Source organism: Ascaphus truei, chromosome 2 (assembly GCF_040206685.1).
Source record: "Ascaphus truei isolate aAscTru1 chromosome 2, aAscTru1.hap1, whole genome shotgun sequence".
In the NCBI taxonomy this organism is placed as follows: Eukaryota; Metazoa; Chordata; class Amphibia; order Anura; family Ascaphidae; genus Ascaphus; species Ascaphus truei.
Window position 1 is genome coordinate 267,934,805 of NC_134484.1, and position 17,373 is coordinate 267,952,177.

The following is a 17,373-nucleotide window of genomic DNA, read 5'->3' on the forward strand; positions in this document are numbered from 1 at the left end:
ACTGGTCTGTGCTGAAGCAGGGCATTCTGGCATCCAAGTGGCTTGACCTTTATTAGTGAGTCTGGTTACCCCCTCTCGGAACCACAGACTTAGAAATCGCCAGCTCATATACATGCATAAAATAGATTTATATATATACCCTTATACACCATTTTAATAAAAAATATCACAAAATTCTTCTACGTCCCTCGGGAAGAGTGAAAGACGCGCACGTTCATTTTCAGAGCTCCTAGACCTTCCTATAATAAGTTAGCCAAAAAGTAGCTTCGAAAAACGCTTAGGTTAAGTTTCAGAGTTGCATCTAATGTACCGAAGCTGGACTTAGACATAATTTCACTCTTACAACATTATGGCTGGTTGGAGACAGTCCGAACCACAAATACCGGGTCCATGGTTCTGGCCATATACTGGGGGGACGGGAACGACTCCCATTAACCCCTGACTATACCGGGGATACGCTTATCACAATGCCTTTCTGGTCTGTGCTGAAGCAGGGCATTCTGGCAGCCAATTGGCTTGACTTTTATTAGTGAGCCTGGTTACCCCCTCTCGTAACCACAGACTTAGAAATCGCCAGCTCATATACAGTGCATAAAATATATTTATATATATACCCTTATACATCATTTTAATAAAAAATATCACAAAATTCTTCTAAGTCCCTCAGGAAGAGTGAAAGACGCGCACGTTCATTTTCAGTGCTCCTAGACATTCCTATAAGAAGTTAGCCAAAAAGTAGCTTCGAAAAACGCTTAGGTTAAGTTTCAGAGTTGCTTCTAATGTACCAAAGCTGGACTTAGACATAATTTCACTCTCACAACATTATGGCTGGTTGGAGACAGTCCGAACCACAAGTACCGGGTCCATGGTTCTGGGCGTATACTGGGGGGACGGGGACGACTCCCATTAACCCCTGACTATACCGGGGATACGCTTATCACAATGCCTTACTGGTCTGTGCTGAAGCAGGGCATTCTGGCATCAAAGTAGCTTGACCTTTATTAGTGAGCCTGGTTACCCCCTCTCGGAACCACAGACTTAGAAATCGCCAGCTCATATACAGTGCATAAAATATATTTATATATATACCCTTATACACCATTTAAATAAAAAATATCACAAAATTCTTCTAAGTCCCTCGGGAAGAGTGAAAGACGCGAACGTTCATTTTCAGAGCTCCTAGACCTTCCTATAAGAAGTTAGCCAAAAAGTAGCTTCGAAAAACGCTTAGGTTAAGTTTCAGAGGTACTTCTAATGTACCAAAGCTGGACTTAGACATAATTTCACTCTCACAACATTATGGCTGGTTGGAGACAGTCCGAACCACAAGTACCGGGTCCATGGTTCTGGGCGTATAATGGGGGGACGGGGACGACTCCCATTAACCCCTGACTATACCGGGGATACGCTTATCACAATGCCTTACTGGTCTGTGCTGAAGCAGGGCATTCTGGCATCCAAGTGGCTTGACCTTTATTAGTGAGTCTGGTTACCCCCTCTCGGAACCACAGACTTAGAAATCGCCAGCTCATATACATGCATAAAATAGATTTATATATATACCCTTATACACCATTTTAATAAAAAATATCACAAAATTCTTCTAAGTCCCTCGGGAAGAGTGAAAGACGCGCACGTTCATTTTCAGAGCTCCTAGACCTTCCTATAAGAAGTTAGCCAAAAAGTAGCTTCGAAAAACGCTTAGGTTAAGTTTCAGAGTTGCATCTAATGTACCGAAGCTGGACTTAGACATAATTTCACTCTCACAACATTATGGCTGGTTGGAGACAGTCCAAACCACAAATACCGGGTCCATGGTTCTGGGCGTATACTGGGGGGACGGGGACGACTCCCATTAACCCCTGACTATACCGGGGATACGCTTATCACAATGCCTTTCTGGTCTGTGCTGAAGCAGGGCATTCTGGCAGCCAATTGGCTTGACTTTTATTAGTGAGCCTGGTTACCCCCTCTCGTAACCACAGACTTAGAAATCGCCAGCTCATATACAGTGCATAAAATATATTTATATATATACCCTTATACATCATTTTAATAAAAAATATCACAAAATTCTTCTAAGTCCCTCAGGAAGAGTGAAAGACGCGCACGTTCATTTTCAGTGCTCCTAGACATTCCTATAAGAAGTTAGCCAAAAAGTAGCTTCGAAAAACGCTTAGGTTAAGTTTCAGAGTTGCTTCTAATGTACCAAAGCTGGACTTAGACATAATTTCACTCTCACAACATTATGGCTGGTTGGAGACAGTCCGAACCACAAGTACCGGGTCCATGGTTCTGGGCGTATACTGGGGGGACGGGGACGACTCCCATTAACCCCTGACTATACCGGGGATACGCTTATCACAATGCCTTACTGGTCTGTGCTGAAGCAGGGCATTCTGGCATCAAAGTAGCTTGACCTTTATTAGTGAGCCTGGTTACCCCCTCTCGGAACCACAGACTTAGAAATCGCCAGCTCATATACAGTGCATAAAATATATTTATATATATACCCTTATACACCATTTAAATAAAAAATATCACAAAATTCTTCTAAGTCCCTCGGGAAGAGTGAAAGACGCGCACGTTCATTTTCAGAGCTCCTAGACCTTCCTATAAGAAGTTAGCCAAAAAGTAGCTTCGAAAAACGCTTAGGTTAAGTTTCAGAGTTGCATCTAATGTACCGAAGCTGGACTTAGACATAATTTCACTCTCACAACATTATGGCTGGTTGGAGACAGTCCAAACCACAAATACCGGGTCCATGGTTCTGGGCGTATACTGGGGGGACGGGGACGACTCCCATTAACCCCTGACTATACCGGGGATACGCTTATCACAATGCCTTTCTGGTCTGTGCTGAAGCAGGGCATTCTGGCAGCCAATTGGCTTGACTTTTATTAGTGAGCCTGGTTACCCCCTCTCGGAACCACAGACTTAGAAATCGCCAGCTCATATACAGTGCATAAAATATATTTATATATATCACCTTATACACCATTTTAATAAAAAATATCACAAAATTCTTCTAAGTCCCTCGGGAAGAGTGAAAGACGCGCACGTTCATTTTCAGAGCTCCTAGACCTTCCTATAAGAAGTTAGCCAAAAAGTAGCTTCGAAAAACGCTTAGGTAAATTTTCAGAGTTGCATCTAATGTACCGAAGCTGGACTTAGACATAATTTCACTCTCACAACATTATGGCTGGTTGGAGACAGTCCGAACCACAAATACCGGGTCCATGGTTCTGGCCATATACTGGGGGGACGGGGACGACTCCCATTAACCCCTGACTATACCGGGGATATGCTTATCACAATGCCTTACTGGTCTGTGCTGAAGCAGGGCATTCTGGCAGCCAAGTGGCTTGACCTTTATTAGTGAGCCTGGTTACCCCCTCTCGGAACCACAGACTTAGAAATCGCCAGCTCATATACAGTGCATAAAATATATTTATATATATACCCTTATACACCATTTTAATAAAAAATATCACAAAATTCTTCTAAGTCCCTCGGGAAGAGTGAAAGACGCGCACGTTCATTTTCAGAGCTCCTAGACCTTCCTATAAGAAGTTAGCCAAAAAGTAGCTTCGAAAAACGCTTAGGTTAAGTTTCAGAGTTGCATCTAATGTACCGAAGCTGGACTTAGACATAATTTCACTCTCACAACATTATGGCTGGTTGGAGACAGTCCGAACCACAAATACCGGGTCCATGGTTCTGGCCATATACTGGGGGGACGGGGACGACTCCCATTAACCTCTGACTATACCGGGGATACGCTTATCACAATGCCTTTCTGGTCTGTGCTGAAGCAGGGCATTCTGGCAGCCAATTGGCTTGACTTTTATTAGTGAGCCTGGTTACCCCCTCTCGGAACCACAGACTTAGAAATCGCCAGCTCATATACATGCATAAAATATATTTATATATATACCCTTATACACCATTTTAATAAAAAATATCACAAAATTCTTCTAAGTCCCTCGGAAAGAGTGAAAGACGCGCACGTTCATTTTCAGAGCTCCTAGACCTTCCTATAAGAAGTTAGCCAAAAAGTAGCTTCGAAAAACGCTTAGGTTAAGTTTCAGAGTTGCATCTAATGTACCGAAGCTGGACTTAGACATAATTTCACTCTCACAACATTATGGCTGGTTGGAGACAGTCCAAACCACAAATACCGGGTCCATGGTTCTGGGCGTATACTGGGGGGACGGGGACGACTCCCATTAACCCCTGACTATACCGGGGATACGCTTATCACAATGCCTTTCTGGTCTGTGCTGAAGCAGGGCATTCTGGCAGCCAATTGGCTTGACTTTTATTAGTGAGCCTGGTTACCCCCTCTCGGAACCACAGACTTAGAAATCGCCAGCTCATATACAGTGCATAAAATATATTTATATATATACCCTTATACACCATTTTAATAAAAAATATCACAAAATTCTTCTAAGTCCCTCGGGAAGAGTGAAAGACGCGCACGTTCATTTTCAGAGCTCCTAGACCTTCCTATAAGAAGTTAGCCAAAAAGTAGCTTCGAAAAACGCTTAGGTAAATTTTCAGAGTTGCATCTAATGTACCGAAGCTGGACTTAGACATAATTTCACTCTCACAACATTATGCTGGTTGGAGACAGTCCGAACCACAAATACCGGGTCCATGGTTCTGGCCATATACTGGGGGGACGGGGACGACTCCCATTAACCCCTGACTATACCGGGGATACGCTTATCACAATGCCTTACTGGTCTGTGCTGAAGCAGGGCATTCTGGCAGCCAAGTGGCTTGACCTTTATTAGTGAGCCTGGTTACCCCCTCTCGGAACCACAGACTTAGAAATCGCCAGCTCATATACAGTGCATAAAATATATTTATATATATACCCTTATACACCATTTTAATAAAAAATATCACAAAATTCTTCTAAGTCCCTCGGGAAGAGTGAAAGACGCGCACGTTCATTTTCAGAGCTCCTAGACCTTCCTATAAGAAGTTAGCCAAAAAGTAGCTTCGAAAAACGCTTAGGTTAAGTTTCAGAGTTGCTTCTAATGTACCAAAGCTGGACTTAGACATAATTTCACTCTCACAACATTATGGCTGGTTGGAGACAGTCCGAACCACAAGTACCGGGTCCATGGTTCTGGGCGTATACTGGGGGGACGGGGACGACTCCCATTAACCCCTGACTATACCGGGGATACGCTTATCACAATGCCTTACTGGTCTGTGCTGAAGCAGGGCATTCTGGCATCAAAGTAGCTTGACCTTTATTAGTGAGCCTGGTTACCCCCTCTCGGAACCATAGACTTAGAAATCGCCAGCTCATATACAGTGCATAAAATATATTTATATATATACCCTTATACACCATTTAAATAAAAAATATCACAAAATTCTTCTAAGTCCCTCGGGAAGAGTGAAAGACGCGCACGTTCATTTTCAGAGCTCCTAGACCTTCCTATAAGAAGTTAGCCAAAAAGTAGCTTCGAAAAACGCTTAGGTTAAGTTTCAGAGGTACTTCTAATGTACCAAAGCTGGACTTAGACATAATTTCACTCTCACAACATTATGGCTGGTTGGAGACAGTCCGAACCACAAGTACCGGGTCCATGGTTCTGGGCGTATAATGGGGGGACGGGGACGACTCCCATTAACCCCTGACTATACCGGGGATACGCTTATCACTATGCCTTACTGGTCTGTGCTGAAGCAGGGCATTCTGGCATCCAAGTGGCTTGACCTTTATTAGTGAGTCTGGTTACCCCCTCTCGGAACCACAGACTTAGAAATCGCCAGCTCATATACATGCATAAAATAGATTTATATATATACCCTTATACACCATTTTAATAAAAAATATCACAAAATTCTTCTACGTCCCTCGGGAAGAGTGAAAGACGCGCACGTTCATTTTCAGAGCTCCTAGACCTTCCTATAATAAGTTAGCCAAAAAGTAGCTTCGAAAAACGCTTAGGTTAAGTTTCAGAGTTGCATCTAATGTACCGAAGCTGGACTTAGACATAATTTCACTCTTACAACATTATGGCTGGTTGGAGACAGTCCGAACCACAAATACCGGGTCCATGGTTCTGGCCATATACTGGGGGGACGGGAACGACTCCCATTAACCCCTGACTATACCGGGGATACGCTTATCACAATGCCTTTCTGGTCTGTGCTGAAGCAGGGCATTCTGGCAGCCAATTGGCTTGACTTTTATTAGTGAGCCTGGTTACCCCCTCTCGTAACCACAGACTTAGAAATCGCCAGCTCATATACAGTGCATAAAATATATTTATATATATACCCTTATACATCATTTTAATAAAAAATATCACAAAATTCTTCTAAGTCCCTCAGGAAGAGTGAAAGACGCGCACGTTCATTTTCAGTGCTCCTAGACATTCCTATAAGAAGTTAGCCAAAAAGTAGCTTCGAAAAACGCTTAGGTTAAGTTTCAGAGTTGCTTCTAATGTACCAAAGCTGGACTTAGACATAATTTCACTCTCACAACATTATGGCTGGTTGGAGACAGTCCGAACCACAAGTACCGGGTCCATGGTTCTGGGCGTATACTGGGGGGACGGGGACGACTCCCATTAACCCCTGACTATACCGGGGATACGCTTATCACAATGCCTTACTGGTCTGTGCTGAAGCAGGGCATTCTGGCATCAAAGTAGCTTGACCTTTATTAGTGAGCCTGGTTACCCCCTCTCGGAACCACAGACTTAGAAATCGCCAGCTCATATACAGTGCATAAAATATATTTATATATATACCCTTATACACCATTTAAATAAAAAATATCACAAAATTCTTCTAAGTCCCTCGGGAAGAGTGAAAGACGCGCACGTTCATTTTCAGAGCTCCTAGACCTTCCTATAAGAAGTTAGCCAAAAAGTAGCTTCGAAAAACGCTTAGGTTAAGTTTCAGAGGTACTTCTAATGTACCAAAGCTGGACTTAGACATAATTTCACTCTCACAACATTATGGCTGGTTGGAGACAGTCCGAACCACAAGTACCGGGTCCATGGTTCTGGGCGTATAATGGGGGGACGGGGACGACTCCCATTAACCCCTGGCTATACCGGGGATACGCTTATCACAATGCCTTACTGGTCTGTGCTGAAGCAGGGCATTCTGGCATCCAAGTGGCTTGACCTTTATTAGTGAGTCTGGTTACCCCCTCTCGGAACCACAGACTTAGAAATCGCTAGCTCATATACATGCATAAAATAGATTTATATATATACCCTTATACACCATTTTAATAAAAAATATCACAAAATTCTTCTAAGTCCCTCGGGAAGAGTGAAAGACGCGCACGTTCATTTTCAGAGCTCCTAGACCTTCCTATAAGAAGTTAGCCAAAAAGTAGCTTCGAAAAACGCTTAGGTTAAGTCTCAGAGTTGCATCTAATGTACCAAAGCTGGACTTAGACATAATTTCACTCTCACAACATTATGGCTGGTTGGAGACAGTCCGAACCACAAATACCGGGTCCATGGTTCTGGCCATATACTGGGGGGACGGGGACGACTCCCATTAACCCCTGACTATACCGGGGATACGCTTATCACAATGCCTTACTGGTCTGTGCTGAAGCAGGGCATTCTGGCAGCCAAGTGGCTTGACCTTTATTAGTGAGCCTGGTTACCCCCTCTCGGAACCACAGACTTAGAAATCGCCAGCTCATATAAAGTGCATAAAATAAATTTATATATATATACCCTTATACACCATTTTAATAAAAAATATCACAAAATTCTTCTAAGTCCCTCGGGAAGAGTGAAAGACGCGCACGTTCATTTTCAGAGCTCCTAGACCTTCCTATAAGAAGTTAGCCAAAAAGTAGCTTCGAAAAACGCTTAGGTTAAGTTTCAGAGTTGCTTCTAATGTACCGAAGCTGGACTTAGACATAATTTCACTCTCACAACATTATGGCTGGTTGGAGACAGTCCGAACCACAAATACCGGGTCCATGGTTCTGGCCATATACTGGGGGGACGGGGACGACTCCCATTAACCCCTGACTATACCGGGGATACGCTTATCACAATGCCTTACTGGTCTGTGCTGAAGCAGGGCATTCTGGCAGCCAAGTGGCTTGACCTTTATTAGTGAGCCTGGTTACCCCCTCTCGGAACCACAGACTTAGAAATCGCCAGCTCATATAAAGTGCATAAAATAAATTTATATATATATACCCTTATACACCATTTTAATAAAAAATATCACAAAATTCTTCTAAGTCCCTCGGGAAGAGTGAAAGACGCGCACGTTCATTTTCAGAGCTCCTAGACCTTCCTATAAGAAGTTAGCCAAAAAGTAGCTTCGAAAAACGCTTAGGTTAAGTTTCAGAGTTGCTTCTAATGTACCGAAGCTGGACTTAGACATAATTTCACTCTCACAACATTATGGCTGGTTGGAGACAGTCCGAACCACAAATACCGGGTCCATGGTTCTGGCCATATACTGGGGGGACGGGGACGACTCCCATTAACCCCTGACTATACCGGGGATACGCTTATCACAATGCCTTACTGGTCTGTGCTGAAGCAGGGCATTCTGGCAGCCAAGTGGCTTGACCTTTATTAGTGAGCCTGGTTACCCCCTCTCGGAACCACAGACTTAGAAATCGCCAGCTCATATAAAGTGCATAAAATAAATTTATATATATATACCCTTATACACCATTTTAATAAAAAATATCACAAAATTCTTCTAAGTCCCTCGGGAAGAGTGAAAGACGCGCACGTTCATTTTCAGAGCTCCTAGACCTTCCTATAAGAAGTTAGCCAAAAAGTAGCTTCGAAAAACGCTTAGGTTAAGTTTCAGAGTTGCTTCCAATGTACCGAAGCTGGACTTAGACATAATTTCACTCTCACAACATTATGGCTTGTTGGAGACAGTCCAAACCACAAATACCGGGTCCATGGTTCTGGGCGTATACTGGGGGGACGGGGACGACTCCCATTAACCCCTGACTATACCGGGGATACGCTTATCACAATGCCTTTCTGGTCTGTGCTGAAGCAGGGCATTCTGGCAGCCAATTGGCTTGACTTTTATTAGTGAGCCTGGTTACCCCCTCTCGTAACCACAGACTTAGAAATCGCCAGCTCATATACAGTGCATAAAATATATTTATATATATACCCTTATACATCATTTTAATAAAAAATATCACAAAATTCTTCTAAGTCCCTCAGGAAGAGTGAAAGACGCGCACGTTCATTTTCAGTGCTCCTAGACATTCCTATAAGAAGTTAGCCAAAAAGTAGCTTCGAAAAACGCTTAGGTTAAGTTTCAGAGTTGCTTCTAATGTACCAAAGCTGGACTTAGACATAATTTCACTCTCACAACATTATGGCTGGTTGGAGACAGTCCGAACCACAAGTACCGGGTCCATGGTTCTGGGCGTATACTGGGGGGACGGGGACGACTCCCATTAACCCCTGACTATACCGGGGATACGCTTATCACAATGCCTTACTGGTCTGTGCTGAAGCAGGGCATTCTGGCATCAAAGTAGCTTGACCTTTATTAGTGAGCCTGGTTACCCCCTCTCGGAACCACAGACTTAGAAATCGCCAGCTCATATACAGTGCATAAAATATATTTATATATATACCCTTATACACCATTTAAATAAAAAATATCACAAAATTCTTCTAAGTCCCTCGGGAAGAGTGAAAGACGCGCACGTTCATTTTCAGAGCTCCTAGACCTTCCTATAAGAAGTTAGCCAAAAAGTAGCTTCGAAAAACGCTTAGGTTAAGTTTCAGAGTTGCATCTAATGTACCGAAGCTGGACTTAGACATAATTTCACTCTCACAACATTATGGCTGGTTGGAGACAGTCCAAACCACAAATACCGGGTCCATGGTTCTGGGCGTATACTGGGGGGACGGGGACGACTCCCATTAACCCCTGACTATACCGGGGATACGCTTATCACAATGCCTTTCTGGTCTGTGCTGAAGCAGGGCATTCTGGCAGCCAATTGGCTTGACTTTTATTAGTGAGCCTGGTTACCCCCTCTCGGAACCACAGACTTAGAAATCGCCAGCTCATATACAGTGCATAAAATATATTTATATATATCACCTTATACACCATTTTAATAAAAAATATCACAAAATTCTTCTAAGTCCCTCGGGAAGAGTGAAAGACGCGCACGTTCATTTTCAGATCTCCTAGACCTTCCTATAAGAAGTTAGCCAAAAAGTAGCTTCGAAAAACGCTTAGGTAAATTTTCAGAGTTGCATCTAATGTACCGAAGCTGGACTTAGACATAATTTCACTCTCACAACATTATGGCTGGTTGGAGACAGTCCGAACCACAAATACCGGGTCCATGGTTCTGGCCATATACTGGGGGGACGGGGACGACTCCCATTAACCCCTGACTATACCGGGGATATGCTTATCACAATGCCTTACTGGTCTGTGCTGAAGCAGGGCATTCTGGCAGCCAAGTGGCTTGACCTTTATTAGTGAGCCTGGTTACCCCCTCTCGGAACCACAGACTTAGAAATCGCCAGCTCATATACAGTGCATAAAATATATTTATATATATACCCTTATACACCATTTTAATAAAAAATATCACAAAATTCTTCTAAGTCCCTCGGGAAGAGTGAAAGACGCGCACGGTCATTTTCAGAGCTCCTAGACCTTCCTATAAGAAGTAAGCCAAAAAGTAGCTTCGAAAAACGCTTAGGTTAAGTTTCAGAGTTGCATCTAATGTACCGAAGCTGGACTTAGACATAATTTCACTCTCACAACATTATGGCTGGTTGGAGACAGTCCGAACCACAAATACCGGGTCCATGGTTCTGGCCATATACTGGGGGGACGGGGACGACTCCCATTAACCTCTGACTATACCGGGGATACGCTTATCACAATGCCTTTCTGGTCTGTGCTGAAGCAGGGCATTCTGGCAGCCAATTGGCTTGACTTTTATTAGTGAGCCTGGTTACCCCCTCTCGGAACCACAGACTTAGAAATCGCCAGCTCATATACATGCATAAAATATATTTATATATATACCCTTATACACCATTTTAATAAAAAATATCACAAAATTCTTCTAAGTCCCTCGGAAAGAGTGAAAGACGCGCACGTTCATTTTCAGAGCTCCTAGACCTTCCTATAAGAAGTTAGCCAAAAAGTAGCTTCGAAAAACGCTTAGGTTAAGTTTCAGAGTTGCATCTAATGTACCGAAGCTGGACTTAGACATAATTTCACTCTCACAACATTATGGCTGGTTGGAGACAGTCCAAACCACAAATACCGGGTCCATGGTTCTGGGCGTATACTGGGGGGACGGGGACGACTCCCATTAACCCCTGACTATACCGGGGATACGCTTATCACAATGCCTTTCTGGTCTGTGCTGAAGCAGGGCATTCTGGCAGCCAATTGGCTTGACTTTTATTAGTGAGCCTGGTTACCCCCTCTCGGAACCACAGACTTAGAAATCGCCAGCTCATATACAGTGCATAAAATATATTTATATATATACCCTTATACACCATTTTAATAAAAAATATCACAAAATTCTTCTAAGTCCCTCGGGAAGAGTGAAAGACGCGCACGTTCATTTTCAGAGCTCCTAGACCTTCCTATAAGAAGTTAGCCAAAAAGTAGCTTCGAAAAACGCTTAGGTAAATTTTCAGAGTTGCATCTAATGTACCGAAGCTGGACTTAGACATAATTTCACTCTCACAACATTATGGCTGGTTGGAGACAGTCCGAACCACAAATACCGGGTCCATGGTTCTGGCCATATACTGGGGGGACGGGGACGACTCCCATTAACCCCTGACTATACCGGGGATACGCTTATCACAATGCCTTACTGGTCTGTGCTGAAGCAGGGCATTCTGGCAGCCAAGTGGCTTGACCTTTATTAGTGAGCCTGGTTACCCCCTCTCGGAACCACAGACTTAGAAATCGCCAGCTCATATACAGTGCATAAAATATATTTATATATATACCCTTATACACCATTTAAATAAAAAATATCACAAAATTCTTCTAAGTCCCTCGGGAAGAGTGAAAGACGCGCACGTTCATTTTCAGAGCTCCTAGACCTTCCTATAAGAAGTTAGCCAAAAAGTAGCTTCGAAAAACGCTTAGGTTAAGTTTCAGAGGTACTTCTAATGTACCAAAGCTGGACTTAGACATAATTTCACTCTTACAACATTATGGCTGGTTGGAGACAGTCCGAACCACAAATACCGGGTCCATGGTTCTGGCCATATACTGGGGGGACGGGAACGACTCCCATTAACCCCTGACTATACCGGGGATACGCTTATCACAATGCCTTTCTGGTCTGTGCTGAAGCAGGGCATTCTGGCAGCCAATTGGCTTGACTTTTATTAGTGAGCCTGGTTACCCCCTCTCGTAACCACAGACTTAGAAATCGCCAGCTCATATACAGTGCATAAAATATATTTATATATATACCCTTATACATCATTTTAATAAAAAATATCACAAAATTCTTCTAAGTCCCTCAGGAAGAGTGAAAGACGCGCACGTTCATTTTCAGTGCTCCTAGACATTCCTATAAGAAGTTAGCCAAAAAGTAGCTTCGAAAAACGCTTAGGTTAAGTTTCAGAGTTGCTTCTAATGTACCAAAGCTGGACTTAGACATAATTTCACTCTCACAACATTATGGCTGGTTGGAGACAGTCCGAACCACAAGTACCGGGTCCATGGTTCTGGGCGTATACTGGGGGGACGGGGACGACTCCCATTAACCCCTGACTATACCGGGGATACGCTTATCACAATGCCTTACTGGTCTGTGCTGAAGCAGGGCATTCTGGCATCAAAGTAGCTTGACCTTTATTAGTGAGCCTGGTTACCCCCTCTCGGAACCACAGACTTAGAAATCGCCAGCTCATATACAGTGCATAAAATATATTTATATATATACCCTTATACACCATTTAAATAAAAAATATCACAAAATTCTTCTAAGTCCCTCGGGAAGAGTGAAAGACGCGAACGTTCATTTTCAGAGCTCCTAGACCTTCCTATAAGAAGTTAGCCAAAACGTAGCTTCGAAAAACGCTTAGGTTAAGTTTCAGAGGTACTTCTAATGTACCAAAGCTGGACTTAGACATAATTTCACTCTCACAACATTATGGCTGGTTGGAGACAGTCCGAACCACAAGTACCGGGTCCATGGTTCTGGGCGTATAATGGGGGGACGGGGACGACTCCCATTAACCCCTGACTATACCGGGGATACGCTTATCACAATGCCTTACTGGTCTGTGCTGAAGCAGGGCATTCTGGCATCCAAGTGGCTTGACCTTTATTAGTGAGTCTGGTTACCCCCTCTCGGAACCACAGACTTAGAAATCGCCAGCTCATATACATGCATAAAATAGATTTATATATATACCCTTATACACCATTTTAATAAAAAATATCACAAAATTCTTCTAAGTCCCTCGGAAAGAGTGAAAGACGCGCACGTTCATTTTCAGAGCTCCTAGACCTTCCTATAAGAAGTTAGCCAAAAAGTAGCTTCGAAAAACGCTTAGGTTAAGTCTCAGAGTTGCATCTAATGTACCAAAGCTGGACTTAGACATAATTTCACTCTCACAACATTATGGCTGGTTGGAGACAGTCCGAACCACAAATACCGGGTCCATGGTTCTGGCCATATACTGGGGGGACGGGGACGACTCCCATTAACCCCTGACTATACCGGGGATACGCTTATCACAATGCCTTACTGGTCTGTGCTGAAGCAGGGCATTCTGGCAGCCAAGTGGCTTGACCTTTATTAGTGAGCCTGGTTACCCCCTCTCGGAACCACAGACTTAGAAATCGCCAGCTCATATAAAGTGCATAAAATAAATTTATATATATATACCCTTATACACCATTTTAATAAAAAATATCACAAAATTCTTCTAAGTCCCTCGGGAAGAGTGAAAGACGCGCACGTTCATTTTCAGAGCTCCTAGACCTTCCTATAAGAAGTTAGCCAAAAAGTAGCTTCGAAAAACGCTTAGGTTAAGTTTCAGAGTTGCTTCTAATGTACCGAAGCTGGACTTAGACATAATTTCACTCTCACAACATTATGGCTGGTTGGAGACAGTCCGAACCACAAATACCGGGTCCATGGTTCTGGCCATATACTGGGGGGACGGGGACGACTCCCATTAACCCCTGACTATACCGGGGATACGCTTATCACAATGCCTTACTGGTCTGTGCTGAAGCAGGGCATTCTGGCAGCCAAGTGGCTTGACCTTTATTAGTGAGCCTGGTTACCCCCTCTCGGAACCACAGACTTAGAAATCGCCAGCTCATATAAAGTGCATAAAATAAATTTATATATATATACCCTTATACACCATTTTAATAAAAAATATCACAAAATTCTTCTAAGTCCCTCGGGAAGAGTGAAAGACGCGCACGTTCATTTTCAGAGCTCCTAGACCTTCCTATAAGAAGTTAGCCAAAAAGTAGCTTCGAAAAACGCTTAGGTTAAGTTTCAGAGTTGCTTCTAATGTACCGAAGCTGGAATTAGACATAATTTCACTCTCACAACATTATGGCTGGTTGGAGACAGTCCGAACCACAAGTACTGGGTCCATGGTTCTGGGCGTATACTGGGGGGACGGGGACGACTCCCATTAACCCCTGACTATACCGGGGATACGCTTATCACAATGCCTTACTGGTCTGTGCTGAAGCAGGGAATTCTGGCAGCCAAGTGGCTTGACCTTTATTAGTGAGCCTGGTTACCCCCTCTCGGAAACACAGACTTAGAAATCGCCAGCTCATATAAAGTGCATAAAATAAATTTATATATATATACCCTTATACACCATTTTCATAAAAAATATCACAAAATTCTTCTAAGTCCCTCGGGAAGAGTGAAAGACGCGCACGTTCATTTTTAGAGCTCCTAGACCTTCCTATAAGAAGTTAGCCAAAAAGTAGCTTCGAAAAACGCTTAGGTTAAGTCTCAGAGTTGCATCTAATGTACCAAAGCTGGAATTAGACATAATTTCACTCTCACAACATTATGGCTGGTTGGAGACAGTCCGAACCACAAGTACTGGGTCCATGGTTCTGGGCGTATACTGGGGGGACGGGGACGACTCCCATTAACCCCTGACTATACCGGGGATACGCTTATCACAATGCCTTACTGGTCTGTGCTGAAGCAGGGCATTCTGGCAGCCAAGTGGCTTGACCTTTATTAGTGAGCCTGGTTACCCCCTCTCGGAACCACAAACTTAGAAATCGCCAGCTCATATACAGTGCATAAAATAAATTTATATATATATACCCTTATACACCATTTTAATAAAAAATATCACAAAATTCTTCTAAGTCCCTCGGGAAGAGTGAAAGACGCGCACGTTCATTTTCAGAGCTCCTAGACCTTCCTATAAGAAGTTAGCCAAAAAGTAGCTTCGAAAAACGCTTAGGTTAAGTTTCAGAGTTGCTTCTAATGTACCGAAGCTGGAATTAGACATAATTTCACTCTCACAACATTATGGCTGGTTGGAGACAGTCCGAACCACAAGTACTGGGTCCATGGTTCTGGGCGTATACTGGGGGGACGGGGACGACTCCCATTAACCCCTGACTATACCGGGGATACGCTTATCACAATGCCTTACTGGTCTGTGCTGAAGCAGGGCATTCTGGCAGCCAAGTGGCTTGACCTTTATTAGTGAGCCTGGTTACCCCCTCTCGGAACCACAGACTTAGAAATCGCCAGCTCATATAAAGTGCATAAAATAAATTTATATATATATACCCTTATACACCATTTTAATAAAAAATATCACAAAATTCTTCTAAGTCCCTCGGGAAGAGTGAAAGACGCGCACGTTCATTTTCAGAGCTCCTAGACCTTCCTATAAGAAGTTAGCCAAAAAGTAGCTTCGAAAAACGCTTAGGTTAAGTCTCAGAGTTGCATCTAATGTACCAAAGCTGGACTTAGACATAATTTCACTCTCACAACATTATGGCTGGTTGGAGACAGTCCGAACCACAAATACCGGGTCCATGGTTCTGGCCATATACTGGGGGGACGGGGACGACTCCCATTAACCCCTGACTATACCGGGGATACGCTTATCACAATGCCTTACTGGTCTGTGCTGAAGCAGGGCATTCTGGCAGCCAAGTGGCTTGACCTTTATTAGTGAGCCTGGTTACCCCCTCTCGGAACCACAGACTTAGAAATCGCCAGCTCATATAAAGTGCATAAAATAAATTTATATATATATACCCTTATACACCATTTTAATAAAAAATATCACAAAATTCTTCTAAGTCCCTCGGGAAGAGTGAAAGACGCGCACGTTCATTTTCAGAGCTCCTAGACCTTCCTATAAGAAGTTAGCCAAAAAGTAGCTTCGAAAAACGCTTAGGTTAAGTTTCAGAGTTGCTTCTAATGTACCGAAGCTGGACTTAGACATAATTTCACTCTCACAACATTATGGCTGGTTGGAGACAGTCCGAACCACAAGTACCGGGTCCATGGTTCTGGGCGTATACTGGGGGGACGGGGACGACTCCCATTAACCCCTGACTATACCGGGGATACGCTTATCACAATGCCTTACTGGTCTGTGCTGAAGCAGGGCATTCTGGCAGCCAAGTGGCTTGACCTTTATTAGTGAGCCTGGTTACCCCCTCTCGGAACCACAGACTTAGAAATCGCCAGCTCATATAAAGTGCATAAAATAAATTTATATATATATACCCTTATACACCATTTTAATAAAAAATATCACAAAATTCTTCTAAGTCCCTCGGGAAGAGTGAAAGACGCGCACGTTCATTTTCAGAGCTCCTAGACCTTCCTATAAGAAGTTAGCCAAAAAGTAGCTTCGAAAAACGCTTAGGTTAAGTCTCAGAGTTGCATCTAATGTACCAAAGCTGGACTTAGACATAATTTCACTCTCACAACATTATGGCTGGTTGGAGACAGTCCGAACCACAAGTACCGGGTCCATGGTTCTGGGCGTATACTGGGGGGACGGGGACGACTCCCATTAACCCCTGACTATACCGGGGATACGCTTATCACAATGCCTTACTGGTCTGTGCTGAAGCAGGGCATTCTGGCAGCCAAGTGGCTTGACCTTTATTAGTGAGCCTGGTTACCCCCTCTCGGAACCACAAACTTAGAAATCGCCAGCTCATATACAGTGCATAAAATAAATTTATATATATATACCCTTATACACCATTTTAATAAAAAATATCACAAAATTCTTCTAAGTCCCTCGGGAAGAGTGAAAGACGCGCACGTTCATTTTCAGAGCTCCTAGACCTTCCTATAAGAAGTTAGCCAAA